Below are 18,521 nucleotides of genomic sequence, written 5' to 3'. Positions count from 1 at the left end.
ATGAACAAGATTAACTTTCTCCTTGTGAATTGATGCGAATGGTCTGCTGCTGCAGGCTTCATCTTTAACATTGTCTCATCCTTTGTTAAAATAACTTATCAATGGGAAAACTGCTGATTCTTTGGGGCATTGTTCCCATAAACTTTTCAAAAAGCACCAGTGATATCATTCTTCCACCCAAGCTTCATCATAAATTTGATGTTTGCTCTTGCTTCAATTTTAGGAGAATTCATATTGCTCTGAGAGGGGCTCTTTTCAAATTGATGTCTTATCCTTAGTACCTAAAACTAGTCCTGTTCACACACGTTATAACAAGTTAGTATGAGTTTATTTTGGTGCAGAAATATTTTACAATCCATGCATTGTTTTTTCATAATACACATTTTCCATGAACTTTTTGAAGACCATCCTCCAAGGTACAAATCACTACTAGAAAGGAGTTTAATTCCACTAATACTGTATTACTATATGTTCAGAGTAATAGACCAAAAAAAAACCATTTTCTCCTTCTTCATGAGAATATGACCTTAGGTTAATTTTCTAACTGTTCCCCTGGCAAGCTAATAAGGTGTTATTTTCTGTATCTTTCTAAGTAACAGTGATTATAGTAAAAATAATTACTGTTTATAAATTTCATTTGGACTAGAAGATATAAAAATACGTGATAAGAAGCCATATCTTCAAGCTTCCCTGCATGTGATGATTCTAGGCATGTCTTTTTTGAGGACTCTGGAAGCTCTATCTATAGAATTGTGACAAGAGATATTGGTTCCCTTGGGGCATGAGACTTTTACCTTGTGTGCGATCCTGCACTCACCTGATGCACATTTTATCTCCTTGTACACAAGAGGTATGGCTTCTGAAACATCTCCTGCAGAAAAGAACTGCCTGATGCATCCCTGCTGTGTTTTATGTCCTAAATCTTTTTGAGTAACCTGGTAACAAAAGTGAACTTATGAGAATCTTGGAGTCTGACTGACATTTAATTCTACAAAGAATTCTTTACAAATATTGCACTGCACATTTGTACCAAACAAATGTGTCAATAAAATGTGATTAGCTCTTTACTATTTTGAACTTGGTCACCTGCAGAGTTCCTATTTCCAAATAAGGTTACCTTCACAGATTCTGGGGGTTAGGAGTTGAATATATTTTAGTGGGACACAATTCAACCCATAACAGAAACATACCCTGTGGAGCTAAAATCATAATGGTCAGATGGTTGCCTAGTTAAGTAAATGAAGCATCTTTGAATTTTGTCAGATATCTTTTAAGTTAGAAGAAGCATGATGTTCTTCCTTCCAAGGGCCAAGTGATTTCTTTACTTGATGAAACCAAAATGAAGTAAAAAAGAAATACTTTCATCCCCTTTCCCACCCTCCAAGAGTTTATTCCAATACAATTTCAAGAAATTGACTTCAGTATACATGAAAGATATTGAGCAAGGAAAATGTGTATAAACAGAATCTTTAGAAGAATAAATCTGCAATAATTATGAAGAGTGTACATGCAAATGCAAGACCATAATCTCTCTTATATACTCCATGGGTCTAGACTTTATTAGACTGTATTTCTGATTATGTACATGTTAAAAACAGATATAGTGTGTAAAATCAATAAATATCCAAAGAAGTGTAAAATAGAGTGAAAATGTTAAATACAGGGTTGTAATAAGAAAAAAAAAACTTATAGTGTGACAGACATATTACTCATGGTTGTAACATGGTCAAATTATCACAATTATGTGAAAAATGTGCTTCTCAGAGTGCTAGAGGTCAGTAGTTAAAACTCTAGTTTAAATCTCTTATTTACTTTAAGTTTTCAAAAGCTACTAAGAAACTCTTTCAGAATTAATCTAAATATATGTTTTGTTCATATTTTGAGCTAAACTTGAGCTTTTGTTTTTTGATAAAGGTGATGATATTTGCCATTAGAAATATTATCTGAAATGTATTCCTAATATATTTAATGTTACATGTCATGTTCTCCATTATGACTTACCTTGAGGAAATATTTAGAGCCATGTGCGTCCTCGGGAAATAAAATACGCTCACTTGCCAAAGTTCCTGGGTTAATGATCTTTGGGATAAACATCCAAACACTTCACATTAAGCAAATTATTTAAACTGAATTTTGTAGTAAAGTTACAAAAGCATTTTAAACTTAAAAATGCTTATAAACTATGTGGGTTATTATTTAAAACTTATTAATAATCAAAAATTATAGTATGAGTGTGCTAAAGATTCATCTTTGTAAATCTGCTCAGCATGTGTGACCTACAATGTTCTAGGTTATTATCTTGAAGTAAACACAGATGGTTCCAAAAATCAAAGCTCCTATACAGATTTACGTTTCATTAAACATATCCAGTACATCACATAAAATTGTTGCCATGAATACATATGTTATAAAGAATAACAATCTATTTCTATATCTATAAAACATATTTTATCCTCTTTTCATTTCCGAGATGTTTGGGAAGGCTTTCTCTGCTATAATAAACTTTTTCTTAGCTTATCCTTTGAACTTCAAGCTAAAAGTTTTAATAAAAGCAGGGTTAGTCACTATACCTCTCCTAAATGTGGTAAGCTTATTATTCTTCGAAGGGCAACCATTAGGCTCATGTTAGTTCTCTTTCTGTGTTTAAAAATGCATTTGTCTATGCTATCTTTTAATTAACTACCTCTTGATTTATTGAGATGGTCTTTGCACTGGCACTCTGAAAATTCCAAAAACTCTTTCCCAATTTCATCCATTTTTAAAGACCTTCTGAAAGCTTCCTTACTCTACGAAAGCCAGTGTGTGAGGGCACTTTCTCTTCCAGCAGAGAGAGTAATATGATCGAGTCCATTGTAAGTCCATTGTTCTAGGCCTTATGAAAACATTAACTCTTTTAAACTCCACAATACCTTTTAGGGAGAATGTTAGAATTTACATAATCATGACTCTGAGACATAGAGTGGTTCAGTTAATTTCCAAGATCATTGATCTAGTGGTAAGCGTTCACCCACTCATGGTCTGTATCATTCCAAAGCCCAGCTTTTCCCATCCCATGAAGTTGTGCATTTTTACTATTAATTAGCTAGTTTATCATGGGAAGGTCATCAGACCAATCAGAGTCTCCTCACTTACTTTATCTGCAGAATGAGTAGGACAGAAGAGTGCTGCTTTTAAAAGCAGATTAGCTATATTATATATTAACCAAAATGAGACATTATTGAGAGTGAAAGGGCACTGTTAATAATTATGCAAGAGAAACATACATGTAATGAGTAAGCAAGCTGGTTCTACTCAGTACACTTCCAACTGGTATATTCTCATGCACTTTTGATCCAGTTCAATCCGTTCTCCACAGAGTAACTATTGTGGTCCCTGCTCATCATAAATAGTAAAATCACAAGGTCAAAGACCTTTCCGTTTTTGTTTACCCCTTTATTCCCAGAGCCTGGAAATTAGTAGGCAATAGACAATCTTTTTTGAATGTATAAGAGAACAATTAGATGAGTAAATGGCTGTTTGGAAAATAAATTAATGGTTGAAAAAAGAAAAGAAAATAGAGAAAAACTGTTAACTAAGTATGTAATATAGATAGTAACAGATATGACTGTGTGGGGAAACATTGGAGTTTTGGGTACATTATATTGTTAGAGACTCCAGATAATTCCTGCACTGTCTTAGTTTGCTGAATGTAGTGATTTTTTTTTTCATAGTAGCTAAGATTAGCATTTAGGTATAGGAATATACAACTCATTACTTTAGGGACAATATCATAAATAGAGTCTCCTGACACCCTCCCTATCCAAAAATATTTTCAATAAAGAACAAGCACTGAAATAACACAATGCTGGGTACCTATCAACATTCAACAAATAGTTGATGAACATGATATTTTCATTCATAAAAGTTAACAGTGCTCCGTTTCTAGAAAAGATTCTTGGGTAGGTGGTTGAAGACATGGAAAATAATTATAACTTAATGTTCACTGATAAAGAAGTCTTTTAGGAGTTTTATAGTTTCAGCTCTTATATTTAAGTTTTTAACCCATTTTGAGTTGATTTTGTATATGGTGAGATTTATGGGCCTAGTTTCATTCTTCTATCTATGGATGTAGTTTTCCCAGCACCATTTTTGAAAAGGCAGTCTTTCTCTCAAAGTATGTTCTTGGGGCCTTTGTCAAAGATCAGTTGGCTTAAATACCTTGGCTGATGTCTAGGTTCTCTATTCTGTTCCAGTGCTCTAAGTTCTGCTTTTATGCCACTACCATGCTGTTTTGGTTACTATAGCTGTATTAGTCTGTTTCGTGTCACTATAACAGAATGCCTGAGACTGGGTGATTTATAAAGAAAAACAAAATTTGTTGCTTACAGTTTCTGAGGCTGGGAAGTCCAAAGTCCATCTGGTGGTGGTGACAGTGACCCAGGGGTCTCACATTGCAGCATGGTGGAAGCAGAGAGAGCAAAGAGAAAGCAAGACAGACTCTCCTCTTCTTGTAAAGCCCACAGAACCACACCCCTGACCATCATTTTTAATCCATTCACTACTGCACAGTCCTACAATCTAATCACCTCTTCAAGGCTCCACCTTTCAATTACCATAATAGGATTTCCCACCATTTTAATAGGCACAGTGGGGGCTAAGTTTCTAATACATAAAACATGAGGGATACAACTTGAGCTTCAATGAGTTTTAGGGCAACATAATTCAATCCACTACAATAGCTTTGAATTATAAGTTGAAGTCAAGTAGGCTAATGCCTCCATCTTTATTTCTTTTTTGCTCAGTATTGATTTGACTATGTGTGGTCTTTTGCTGTTCTATATGACAGGATTGTTTTTTCTATTTCTGTGAATGTCATTGATATTTTGATGGAGATTGCATTGAATCTGTAGATCACTTTGAGTCATACCAATTCAAGAGCATGCAGGGTCTTTCCTTTTTTTTTTTTTTGTAAAACTCCTAAAAGAAAACATAGGTGAAAAACTTCAGGAAGTAGGATTGGCAAACACTTTATGAATAAGACACCAGAAGCACAGGCAACAATAGGAAAAACAAACAAATGGGATTATATCAAACTAAAATGCTTCTGAAGGCAAAAGAAATTAGTAATAGTGAAGAGACAATCTACAGAATGGAAGAAAATATTTGCAAACTATGCATCCAACAAGGGATTAATATCCAGAATTTACAAGGAACTCAAATAACTTAACAGTCAAGAAACAAGTAACCCAACTAAAAAATGGGCAAAGGAGCTGAGTAGGCATTTCTTATAGGAAGATGTACAAATGTCCAACAGACACATAAGAAAATGCCCAGCATGACTAAGCATCAGGGAAATGCAAGTCAAAACCACATTGAAATATCTCACCTCAATTAGACTGGCTGTTATTAAAAAGACAGAGAATAACAAATGCTGATGGGGATGTGGAGAAAGGAGAAGCCTCCTACACTGTTGCTGGCATTGTAAATTAGTGGAAAACAGTATGGAGATTCCTCAAACAACTACAGATAGAACTGCCGTATGATCCAGCAATTCAATTGCTGGGTATATACCCAAAGGAATGGAAATTTTCATGCCAAAGAGATACCTGCACTCCCATGTTTATTGCAGCTTTATTTATAAATATATAAATAATATTTATAAATAATAAATTTAATTTTATAAATAATAGCTAAGAGTTGGAACTAACTTAAATGGCCAATGATGGATGACTGATTAAGGAAAATGTGGTATATATTTACACAATGGAATACTACTCTGCCATAAAAAAGGAATGAAATTCCGCCATTTGTAGCAACATGGATAAACTTAGAGAAAATTATGTTAAGTGAAATAAGCCAGGTACAGAAAGATAAATACCACATCTGCACTAATAAGTAGGAGCTAAAAAAAAAAAGAAAGAAAGAAAGAAAAAAGAAACATAAAACAATAACAGTAATTCATTGAACTTTCCTGTGAAGAGAATAGAACTGAGGCCATCAGAGGTGGGAAAAGGGGAGGTGCAGGGGATTAGCAAGAAATTAGTAAAGGGTCACAAAAAATGATTACCTTCTGTAATGTTGAATATACTAATTATCCTGATTTGGGCATCACATATTGCACACAGGTATCAGCATTCAATTCTGTATCCCACAGATGTGCACAACCAATTATGTTTCAATAAAAAAAGATGTCTTAAAATTGTATATATGATATGACCACACCCGTTTTTATAAAATATGCATAGGATTGCTGATGAAAATTAAATTTTACAAAGTGTTTAATAGTTCCCTCTGGGATACTGGATTATAGGTGATTTCTCAGATACCTATACAATAACTAAACTATGTATACATAATTTTAAAGTAAATTTAAAGAAAATGTTTTTTGTGAAATCTGTAAAACCTAATATTTCTATCTCTGTAAATTGAAATGATGAGATGTGAATTTCTCTACTGATTACTGAAATTTAAGTCAGTCTCATTGTGATTATTTTTTCTTACTTTATTCCTGAGCTTTCAGGTTTGGATAACAGCTATTGTGGAAGTTTATGGATAAAAATATAGAAAAACCATGGATTCATAAAAACTTCTAAGATTATACCTAACATTTATTTCATTGGGAAAATATAAAAGTTAGTAATTTAAAAACTGTAAATGAGTTAATAACTCTTTTATATCAAACCGTATGACAACCATCCCAAAGCAAATTAAACTTCATTGTGGATCAATGGATTACAAAATCTATTAAATGTTATAAAAATCAAAAGTTTTCGTACTACTTCTGGGATTTATTAATGAATAATAAAAGGCACATTTACTTAATTAGTAAATAGGAGCTGTGTAGAAAAAAATAGAGAATGGCAATTTAAATATAGACTTGAATTGATGTGAACTCTGCGCACCCAGTATGAGTTCTATTTTTGAAAGTACCAAAGCTACGATATATATTTTATGAAATTCTCCTTTAAGCTACCCCTCTGTAAAATGATATCCCACCACTGTCATCCATATTGACTTTTCCTTATCTGTAATATAGGTAGAATGAAGTTAAAAGATTATTCATGATAGAAAGAAATAGCATTAAAGTAAAATGTGAAAAAAAAACAGGTGTAAATGGTTATTTTTTATAGCTTATAATTCTTTTCCCCAGGTTAAAAATTCTTTTTGATATGTTTCAACCAGGAGAATTTGTCTCATAATTAACTAGCTTGGGAAACAGAGGGATCCAGGGATTTTCCCGTCCCCTGTTTACAAAGTTGCTTTTCATTATATTCTCTTTCTAGTCCCCATCCTCGTCTTTCACTTCAAGTCTAACAGCTGATACTATGAAGAAGAACCTCGTTTTCTTTTTTCGAAGAGGAAGTTATCTTATGCTCTTAACTGCAACAGATTCCATACATGATAAAAATAAATCAGTTAATAGCCTTTAAATTATTTGACTTGTTAAGAAATGTATCATATAACTTGAAAAGTATTATTACTCTGAAAGACATTAAATATCTGAAAATTAATTATAACTGGTTTAAAGGCATTTCCTTTATGGGGTACATCTCTTACCACACAGATTATTTTTTCTTGAGGTGCCAGAAGAAGTTTATCATTATTCAAAGACTGATGTTAAAAAAATATTTAAAATGTTCAAAAAGTGATGTATTTTATTAAAATGATTAGTGTTTTCATAAGAAACTTTTCTGCTGCAGGTTTGGCTAACACGTGTTAAGTTAATGCTTTGAAATAACTAAATCATGTGCATCAATATACTAATATTGGTACCTTTTCCTAGAATTTTTACTATGTTTCTCTTTTCTATTCTTCTATTTAATTCACCCACATTCACCCATCCAGAAAATTGTGTACTACCAAAAATTATCTCCTTGAGTATCCCAACTTAAACACTATGGAACAGAAATTTTAGAAGTTCTAGAATTCCATGCATATTGGTTTAAACAGTCAGCAATATAGTTTTATTGAAGAGAATAAATATATAAAAACTAAATATCAATGTCAAATAACTGTGCTTCAGAATAGGTTTCTTGCAATTGTCACATTGAATTGGACAGGAAATGACAGCTTGAATAACCAGGTTGAAACCTTTCAAATAATTTTAACCCCAGCATGCCAGTGAAGACATTGATTGCTGTACTTTAATGAAACCTCTGATTCTTTGACCAAATAACAACCTATTTTTCTTCTCCTTCCTATACTTAATCTTATGAATTGACTGCAAAAGCAGATATAAATAGTATACATCTTGTCAAGAACGCTTCATATGAGAGAAAAGTACTAGCTAGCCCATCAATTTTAAAACAGTCTCATTCTCTGTTTTGCTGAAGTCTGTTAAAGAAAACAAAGGGGAAAAAGGACAGAAAAAAAAATGTTGATGAAGCCCATCAAGAGAATGTACTTTATCTTAGAGAATAAGAATAAAAAATTGAGAAATAGTTGCTATTCCTTCTTGTGTAAGCTTGAGAAAAGAAATAACTTGAAAAAATAGAATATATAGATCATTTCCACAAGAAAAACTTACTGATTTTTTAAAAGTACGGACTCAAAAATTGCTGTGATTTTTGTCCAATCTCAATTACAGTGCCATAAATTGTTGCCTGGCATCATTATACAATTTTCTTCCTTAAGTAAACTCATAGAAGCAACAATACTGAATAGAGGAGAGTTTTAAAACTTACTATTTGCCTGATGGTGTATAGCAAATAGTCTTGAGTGCAGATTTTATTTTGTAAGGTATAAATAAAATAAAAACTATTATATGTCATGAAATCTTGCACAAAAACAGTACAATATATTTACATTAATTTTACCCATTGCAATGAATTTCTCATCAGTTTCGAAAATTTGCTACATATATGCACATGTATTATGTATATACTCAGTATTCATTCCCCTCACAGCCTATGCAGTGCCTTTCAGTATTACAGGATCTGGGAAGGCAACATGTTAGTCCTAAGACTTCCTTGCAGCTAGAGCTATGGTTTCCAATTAGGTTCTGCCAGAGAGAAGCACTTGCTCAAGGTCTAAAAATGTAGCTGAGGTACAGGCCACCTTTCTGCTGTAGTTACTGCCAGCCATGAAGGCCACAGAGATATGAAGGTCACAGAGATACATCACATTATGCTCACAATGCTCCAAAATTGATAGTTCAGCTTTAAGACAACCTAGAGGAAGTTGAGGAAGATGCTGTCTGAATCCCAATCTCTAGCCATCAGCTTCACGAGTGGGGACAGCTGAGGAGGCAGCAGCAGCAGTTTCCTCTCCTCTGAATTAGAACTAAGGTATTAATATACAATGGAAATTACTAGGCAATTGGTAAGAGCTTTACTTGTTTCTCCAGACATCCCCATAATTTGTAGATATGTAATATCTTGCACTGAATAAATTATTTCTTTGAAGAAAAGGTAGATATTTTTAGTTTTATGGACCATTATGCTGAGTGATAATATAAATAGGGAAAAGTAAAATTTTCACTAGACAGGCCTTAGAAGACTGAAAGGAGCCTTCCATTACCTGCACCTCAATACTGTACTCCCCTCCTTACACTATGTGCAGGAAAAAATCTTTCCTCTACAGAGATTGTTAGAAGGAGAAGGAAAAAATATATTCTGAGTATGAACTATGCACTCATATCCATGATAAAAGCTTTGAAACCTTAGTGAAACATGTAGAGAATGGAAAATGAAGACTTTAATTTTAAAGTTGAGAGCGTTTCCATTTTGCAGTGACAAAGAATTGAATTAATCATTGAGATTCTCATTCTTTTGTTTTGGAAAATCATGAAATTGGATAGTACATGGATATTTTGTTTGCCCTGCATCCAATTCTATGGAGACTCATCTTTTGCTGATTTGATACTAATTTTTTTAAGCCCATGTGGATAACGTATGCCCAAAGCCCTCTCTCCAATGCCTGAGTAATGGATCCTTGACTGTGGCTTGACTTTTCAGGGAGCTTCATTATTTTGGACACAAGTATAGTTCAAGTGTTCAGCCAATCAGAGTTCTTCCTGGGATTAGAATCTATGATATATCTTTACTGATATCAAAAACCCATAAAACCTACTAAAAAGTTTGGAGCTTCCGAGTCTACCCTGTATTCATGTGGAGAGACTATACCTGTGAAGGAAGCCAAGCTAGCTAAGATGAGCAATGTCAAGAGAAGGAGAAATGAGCAGTCCTGAAAACATTCTTTGAATGCTTGAATCCAGAATCGCTTGGAAGGAATTTACACTGTGTAATTTGCAGTAACACAGACGTGTAAGCTTTAGGTTTGTTTTTAGCTTAGGCTTAAACTAGAGCTTACAATACTGAAAATCAATGACTCCTAATACAGATCCATTTATTGAGAGAAAACTTTGAAGCCACTTTAAATAAATGGTTTGGGATGTGAAACTAAGTGTTCTGTTTGTTAGTGTATACTCATATATACTTATCAGTTTTAGCAGTTTTATAGACATCATTACTTCTCTAGGAAAGGTTTATTTTTTAAACTATAGATTTAATCTGCTTTCCCCCTGGAAAATATTGCTTGGGCTTAGCAAGATTGTATGTACCTTTGAGCCAGTTTCGTTCATAGGAGAATTATAAGTAGACCCCAAAGGACCACACAAAATTTATTTGTTAGAGGAGTTTGTGAGCCAAAGTGAAACACCAGGTAAAGTGGAGATGATACGGGGCTCCACCTTTGACAGAAGCTGTTCTATTCATGATGACATTTTGAAAAGAAAGGAATTAAACATGAAACCATGCCAAGTTAATGATGTTGGTTCTCAGAAAGGTTATATATAAATTAAATTACTTTATATTATCAACCAGTTTTAATTTGTCCAAGTGGTTTTGTAAAATCTTATTACATGTTGAGGTCTTGTTTCGGCGATCATAGGAGTAAAATATGAGAGAACTCCAGAAAAATAAGCAGAAATACATTGGAATTATAAACATAATGATACCAAAATTCCCAATAACCGGGAACATGTAGAGTAAACTCACAGAGTGAGCAGAGACATTTCACTAGATTTAGAACTCAACCTGAGACACAGATAATTATCAAGGTCTATGAGTGAATCGCTTTTCATTCCTCTATCACAAACATATTTAAGAAAAGAGGGATTTAGCAAAATGGACTTCCTAAAGTCAAAAAAAGAAAAGAACATTATACACCTACCAGTCAGCTAAATTTAAAACATATTGACAGCACCAAACGCTGGCATTGATGCAAAGGCACTAGATCAGTCATACTTTGCTGATGGGAAAGTAAAATGGCACATCACTCTTATAAAGTTTGCAGTTTCTTATAAAGCTAAATATGCAGCTATTATAGGACCCAGCAATTGCACCCTTGGGTGTTATTTACAGAAAAGTGAATATTTATGTTCACCCAAAAACCGTACATGAATGTTTATAGTAGCTTTACTTGTAATCACTCAAAATTAAAACCAACCCAGATGTCCTTCAATAGAATAATAGTTAAACCATATACATCACCTATACTATACAATGCTACTCAGCAATAACATAGGAACAAACTAGCAATACATGCAAGTTGGATGAATCATCACAGAACTGTGCTGAGTGAAAAATGTTTTTTGCATAAGATATTTACAGTATGATTCCATTCATATAACATTTTTTAAATGACAATTTAAAAAATATAGATTAGTGTTTTTGCAAGGGATTAAGAATTGAGGGTTAGGGGCCTGTAAAATGGTAGATGTGGGTATAAAAGGGTATTAAGATGTTAGGACTACTCAGTATCCTGACTTTGGTGGTGGATATTCAACCTGCACAAGGTGACAAAATTGCATAAAATTTAGAAATACACACACAAAGGGTAAAATCAAGGTGGAATATTTTTAGTAAGATGGGTGGAATGTATCAATACCGGTACTCTTAGTGTGATACTACAATTTCATAGTTATAGATTGTGTACTATAGTTTTGCAAAATGTAACAAATGGGAAAAACTGAGCAACGTCACAGTGTATTTCTCTGTGTTATGTCTTACAACCACATGTGAATCTACAATTATGTCAGTAACAATTTCGATTTTTAAAAAAGGCCCTGTACCCTTAAAAACCAGATAAAGGCTTGTGTTTTCATACAGGTAGTGAAAGGAGCATGACTTCATTTTAAAGTTATAGGTGGGTAACATTTTAAATACTGAAGATAATTTGAAAGTAATTTTAATACCTCCTGTATTAAAATAGCTTTTAATTTGAAAGAAAGAGTTATGACTTAAATAAATAACAGACTTAATTACAAGCATATATCTTGTAATATGTGTGTATGTGATATGCATATGTGTTTAATTTTTCTCTGAGAATCTAAGATTTTCAACTTCTGTTGTCATGTAAATTCTTTAAAGAAGCCTTGTTTATAACTAATAAATCAGTTATAATTCTGGATAGATTTTTATATTTATATTTATATTTTTTGGATTGATTGCACAATATCTGAAACAGGATAAGAATACTAGTCTCATTTATTTGAAGTATCTCACTATTTTATATAATAAAAAACGTACACTATGACTCAGCATATTTTAAGATTAAATTACTTTGGAAAAGTTCAGAGAACACCTTTTTGAATATTTTCTTATCTGAGACCACTCTCCTCTTAGAGATATTATTCATAGAACAAAAATATTTATATATTTTTTCTTATCTGAGTTCTTTTAAATCATTTTTTTCTCACTTTTATAATTGAGACTGAAGTGACATCACTAAGATGGTGAAGTAATTAATACCAGCCTTAATTTGCCACAAAAACAAAACAAAAAATATGGACAGCTCTTCACAAATCAAAATACCCCTAGAGAAGTCTCAAAGACCCATTAAAGAATGTGCAGCAACACAGTGGGAAAAAAATGGAGAATATCCACACAGAAAAAATCACTGGTAAGACTGACATACCTGAGATGTCAAGGGATGGCTAGTAGCAAAGAAGAAAGATGGAGGCTATTGGTATCAGCAACAAGGTGAGAACTAACAGGCTCTCCAATGGCCTGATCCACAAAGGACACTGGCATCTCTTGCCACTGAGATAGCCAATAGCCATTCCTGCCAGTAAACCCCAGAAAAGGAGATATGGCTGCACACACTTTTCCCATCCAGAAGTCTGCCACTATTGGGCCATTTTAGAAAAGAAGGCTCCACCTCTTCCAACCCCCATCCCCAGACCACTGGCCGCTCTGCAAGTGCTCGCACTCCAGACACAGGCTCTGTGGTGGCATTACACTCGCCTGTATCTCAGACACTGGAATCATCACTATAGTGAGCTAGTTTGTACTCTGAGCCCAAGAGCAAAGACTGCACTATGAGTAGCTATGCTCATGGCACCGGCTCAGCTGTCATAGAGAGCTAGACCCTGCCCCAACTCTGGAGCCACTGTAACTCTGCTCCCCATTGTGATCTCATTCTCAGCACCCATATATTTCCCAAGCATCTGCCACATAGTTACCAATGCAGCTGTGGTGGTGCTTGCAATGCAGGCACCAGTGCCATTACCACTCTGGGTCCCAGAGACAGTCCCTCCGTGCATACTCATGCTTTGTGCTTCTGCTCTGTGGGCTCTTCACAGACACCACTCATTAGACACTGGTGACACCACCACCACAATTGTGTCCATGAGTCAGACTCAGGGCCAAGAGGTATTCGATTGACCATGACTTCCCCAGTAAGAGAAAAAGGAATTGGGAGAATTTTAGCAGTCATAACTACCAAACCCCAGCAACCCTTACCACCACTGTAGACATCCACTGTATTGTCCATTGAGGATCTCTGCAATCTTCATCAGCATTGACCTTATCTGACAGAAATACAAAAAGACTACACAGCTGTTCCTTCACTGGTATCACAACCACTATACCCTACCTATCAGCACCCTCAAACATAACTCCCAGTGGGAAAGGCCTTTCCACAGCAAAATTAGTTTTAGAGTCTGGAGTTGGTTACTGTTCCACCTAATGTGCAGACATCAATGGAAGGCAATAAAAACATGAAAAACTAAGGAGACATAATACTACCAAAAGAAGACAATAAACTCACAGTAGCTAACTCCAAATAAATGGAAACATACAGATTACCTGATAAAGAATTCAAAATACATATTTTAAGAAAGCTCAGCAAACTTCAAGAAGATACAGAAAAACCATTCAATAAAATCAGAAAAACAGTAAGTGATGAAAATGAGAAATTTCACATGGATATTAAAATTATATTTTAAAAAAACAGAAATTGTAGAGCAGAAAATTACAATAAAGAAAATTTATAAAAAATAAATAGAAGAGAGTGTAAACAGCAGAACTAATTAAGCAGCAGAAGAAAAATCAGTGAATTAGATGACAGATTATTTGAAACCACACAGTCAGAGGAGAGGGAAAAAAAGAATGAGAAAGAATAAAGAAAGCTTACAGGATTTATAGGAAAGATTACGAGTAAATTTTTGAAATCTAGAGTTCAAAAAGAAGAGAGATAAACAAAGAGGCAGAAAGCCTATTTAAAAAAACGGTGAGCAGAAAACTTTCCTAATTTGGGTAAAGATATAAATATCCAGGTACAAGAAGATCAAAGGTCTTTACTCAGGTTCAATTCAACAAGGCTACCACAAGACATATTAAAATCAAACTGTCAAAATCAAAGTCAAAAAGAAAATCCTGAAAATAGGAAGAAAAAAGATCAGAATCACATTTAAGAGAGTTTCAATAAGGCTAGCAGTGGGTTTCTCGACAGAAATCTTACAGGCCAGGAAACAGTAGGATGACATACTCAAAATGCCAAAAGAAAATACTACCAACCAAGAATACTTTACCCAGAAAACTTGTGCTTCAGAAATGAAATAGAGATTAACACTTACCCAGACAATCAGGGGCTGAGGGAGCTTATCACCACCATACCTCTTTTACAAAGGAAGTTTTTCAAGCTAAAAGAAAAAGATGCTTATAAGTAACACAAAAATATATGAAAGTATGAAAATCACTGGTAAAAGTAAATACCCAGTCAAATTCAGAATACTCATATACTGCAATGGTGGTGTGTAAGTCACTTACATTTTTATTTGTTTGTTTGTTTGTTTCGTCTTTTTCGTGACCGGTACTCAGCCAGTGAGTGCACTGGCCATTCCTATATAGGATCAGAACCTGCGGCGGGAGCGTTGCTGCGCTCCCAGCGCCGCACTCTCCCGAGTGCACCAGGGGCTCGGCCCAGTCACTTACATTTTTAGTGTGAAGGATAAAAGACAAAACTATTGAAAATAATAACAGCAACAATAACTTCTTAACAGATATATTATATAAAATGATGTAAATTGTGAAATCAGAAGTATAAAATGTAGAGAATAGTGGAGTAAAAATGTTGAGTGTTTTTATGTGAGCGAAGTTAAGTTGTTATCAGCTTAAAATATCCCACTATAACTAAAAGATATTTTATGTAAGTCTCATAGTAATCACAAAGCAAAAACCTATAGTAGATACAAAATGGAAACAAAAAAAAGTGAAGAATCAAAGTATATCATTGGAGAAAATCACCAAATCACAAAGTAGGACAGTAAGAGAGGATGAAAGAAACAAGGAAACTAGAAAATAACTAAGAAAATGTCAGTAGTAAGACTTTACCTATTTATGATTACCTTAAATGTATATGGATTGAATTCTACAATGAAAAGACACAGAGTGGCTGAATGAATAAAAAAAAAATTTCAACTATATGTTGCCTACAAGAAACTCACTTCATCTTTAAGGACACATATAAATTTAAAGTGAAGGAATGAAAGAAAAGATATCCTGTGAAAATGGAAACCAAAAGAGAGCAGGGATAGCTATAGTGATATCAGATAAAATATACTTTACATCAAAAACTATAAAATGATACGAAGAAGGTCATTATATAATGATAAATGGATCAATTCTTAAAGAGGTTATAACAACTTTAAATATATATACACCCAGTATCAGATTATATAAATATATAAAACAAATATTAATAGATCTGAAGGGAGAGAGAGCCTGCAATACAATAATAATAGGGGAAATCAGTAACCCACTTTCAAAAATGGGTAGATCATCCAGACAAAAAAATCAGTAAGGAGATGTTGGACCTGACTAAACTTTAAACTGAAAGAAACTAACTTAACATTTCATCCAACAGCAGCAAAATACACTTCTCAAGTGCATACAGAAGATTCTTCAGGATAGATCGTATGTTAAAACATAAAACAAGTCTTAACACATTTAGAAAGACTGAAATTATATCAAGTATCTTTTTTAACCACAATGGTGTGACAGTTTAAGTCAGTAATAGAAGGAATTTTGAAAAATTTACAAATTTGTGGAAATTAAACAAGACACATATAAACAACCAATGGGCTAACGAAGAAAACAAAAAGAAAATTTAAGAATATATTGAGACAAACAAAAATGATGATACAACACACCAAACTTACAGAATGCAGCAAAGATAATTCTGAGGGAAATTTGTAGCAATAAATACCTGCATCAAAAAAGAAGAAAGATCCCAAATAAGCACTCCAATGTTACTCCTCAAGAAGTTAGAAAAATAAGAACAAACTAAACTCAAAGTCAGTAGAGAAAAGGAAATAATATAGATCAGATCATAAATAAATAAAATAAAGAATAAAAAATCAATTAAAATAAAGAATTAAAATCAAACTGAGTTGTTTTACTGAAAGGTAAGCAAAATTAATAAACCTTTACCTAGAATAACAAAAAAAAAGAGAGAAAACTTAATAGAATCAGAAATGAATGAGACATTACAACTGATACCACAGAAATAAAAAAGATCATGAGACTACAATGTACAATTATGTGCCAACAAATTAGATAACTTTGAAAAAAAGAATAAGTTCCTAGACATATATAATCTACCAAAATTAAATAATGAAGACTTTTGTTCTAAGATTATATTGCCTGAACAGACCAATAATAAGTAAGAAGATTGAACCGATAATAAAAATTATTGCATCAAAGAAAAGCCCAGTATCCAATGACTTTATCGGTGAAGTCTACCAAACCTTTAAAGAACTAATACCAGTCCTTCTAAAAATCTTCCCCCTGAAAAATGAAGAAAAGGGAACACTCCAAACTCATTTTATAAGGCCAGTATTACCCTAATACCAAAGCCATACAGAAACACTACCAAATAATAATAACAATAACAATAAAAATAATATAGGACAGTATCTCTGATGAACATAGATGCAAAAATCCTCAACAAAATGCTAGCAAATAATTCAACAGCACATTACAAGAACTATTCACCATGTTCAAGTGGGATTTATCCCTTTGTTGCAAGGATGGTTCAACATACACAAATCAATAAATGTGATATAGAACATTAACAGAATGAAAGACAAAAACAAATGATCATCTTGATAAAGGCAAGAAAGGCATTTGTAAAAATTGAAAATCATTTCATGATAAAAACTCAATAAATTAGGTATAAAAGGAATGCACCACAACACACAGACAAAAAAGGCCATATATATGATACATAGCTAACATTACACTCAGTGGTGAAAAGTTTAAAGCTTTTCCCGTCAGATCAGGAGCAAGGCAAGGATGTCCACTCTTGCCACTTCTATTTAACATAGTACTAAAATCCTACCCAGAGGAATTATGCAAAAAAAAAAAAAAAGGGGGGGGGGAAGACATCGAAATCAGAAAAGAAGACATTAAATTAACTCTTTTTGCAGAGGACATAATCTTACATAGAGAACTCTAAAGACTTTACCAAAAAAACAGAAGTAATAAAGGAATTTAGTAAAGGTGTAGGATACAATATCAATATATGAAAATTAGTAGTGTTTCTGTACAGTAACAAAAGCTATCTGAAAAAGAAATCAAGAAAACAATCCAATTCACAATAGCCATAAAAGATAAAATACTTAAGAATAAATTTAACCAATGAGGTGCAAGACCTCTACACTTAAAACTACACACTGATGAAAGAAATGGAAGATGACACAAATAATGGAAAGATATCTCCTACTCATGGATTGGGAGAATTAATGTTTTAAAATGTTCATACAACCAAAAACATTCTACAGATTCAATGGGATATCTATCAAAATTCCAATTGCATTTTCACAGGAATAAAAAAAAAGTACTAAAATTTATATGGAACAACAAAAGACCTTGAGTAACCTAAGTAATCTTGAGTGAAAGAAGAAAGGTAGAGGGATCACACTACTTGACTTTAAAATCTATAAAGTTATAGTAAGCAAAACAGCATGTTACTGACATAAAAACAGGCACAGAGACAAATGAAATAGAATGAAGAGCCTGGAAACAAATCCATGCTTGTACAGCCAATTGATTTTCAACAAGGATCCCAGGAACACGTGATAGGGAAAGGACAGTCTCTTCAATGTACGGTGATGGGAAAACTAGATATCCAATACAGAAGAATAAAATTATACCCTCATCTCACACCATATACGAAAATCAACTCAAAATAGATTAAAGACTTAATCATAAGACCCAAAACTATTTTTGAGAAACTAGGAGAAAATGTAAGAGAAA

This window comes from Cynocephalus volans, chromosome 1 (assembly GCF_027409185.1).
Source record: "Cynocephalus volans isolate mCynVol1 chromosome 1, mCynVol1.pri, whole genome shotgun sequence".
NCBI lineage: Eukaryota > Metazoa > Chordata > Mammalia > Dermoptera > Cynocephalidae > Cynocephalus > Cynocephalus volans.
The sequence above is the reverse complement of the archived record's forward strand: the minus strand, read 5'-3'. Positions refer to the sequence as shown.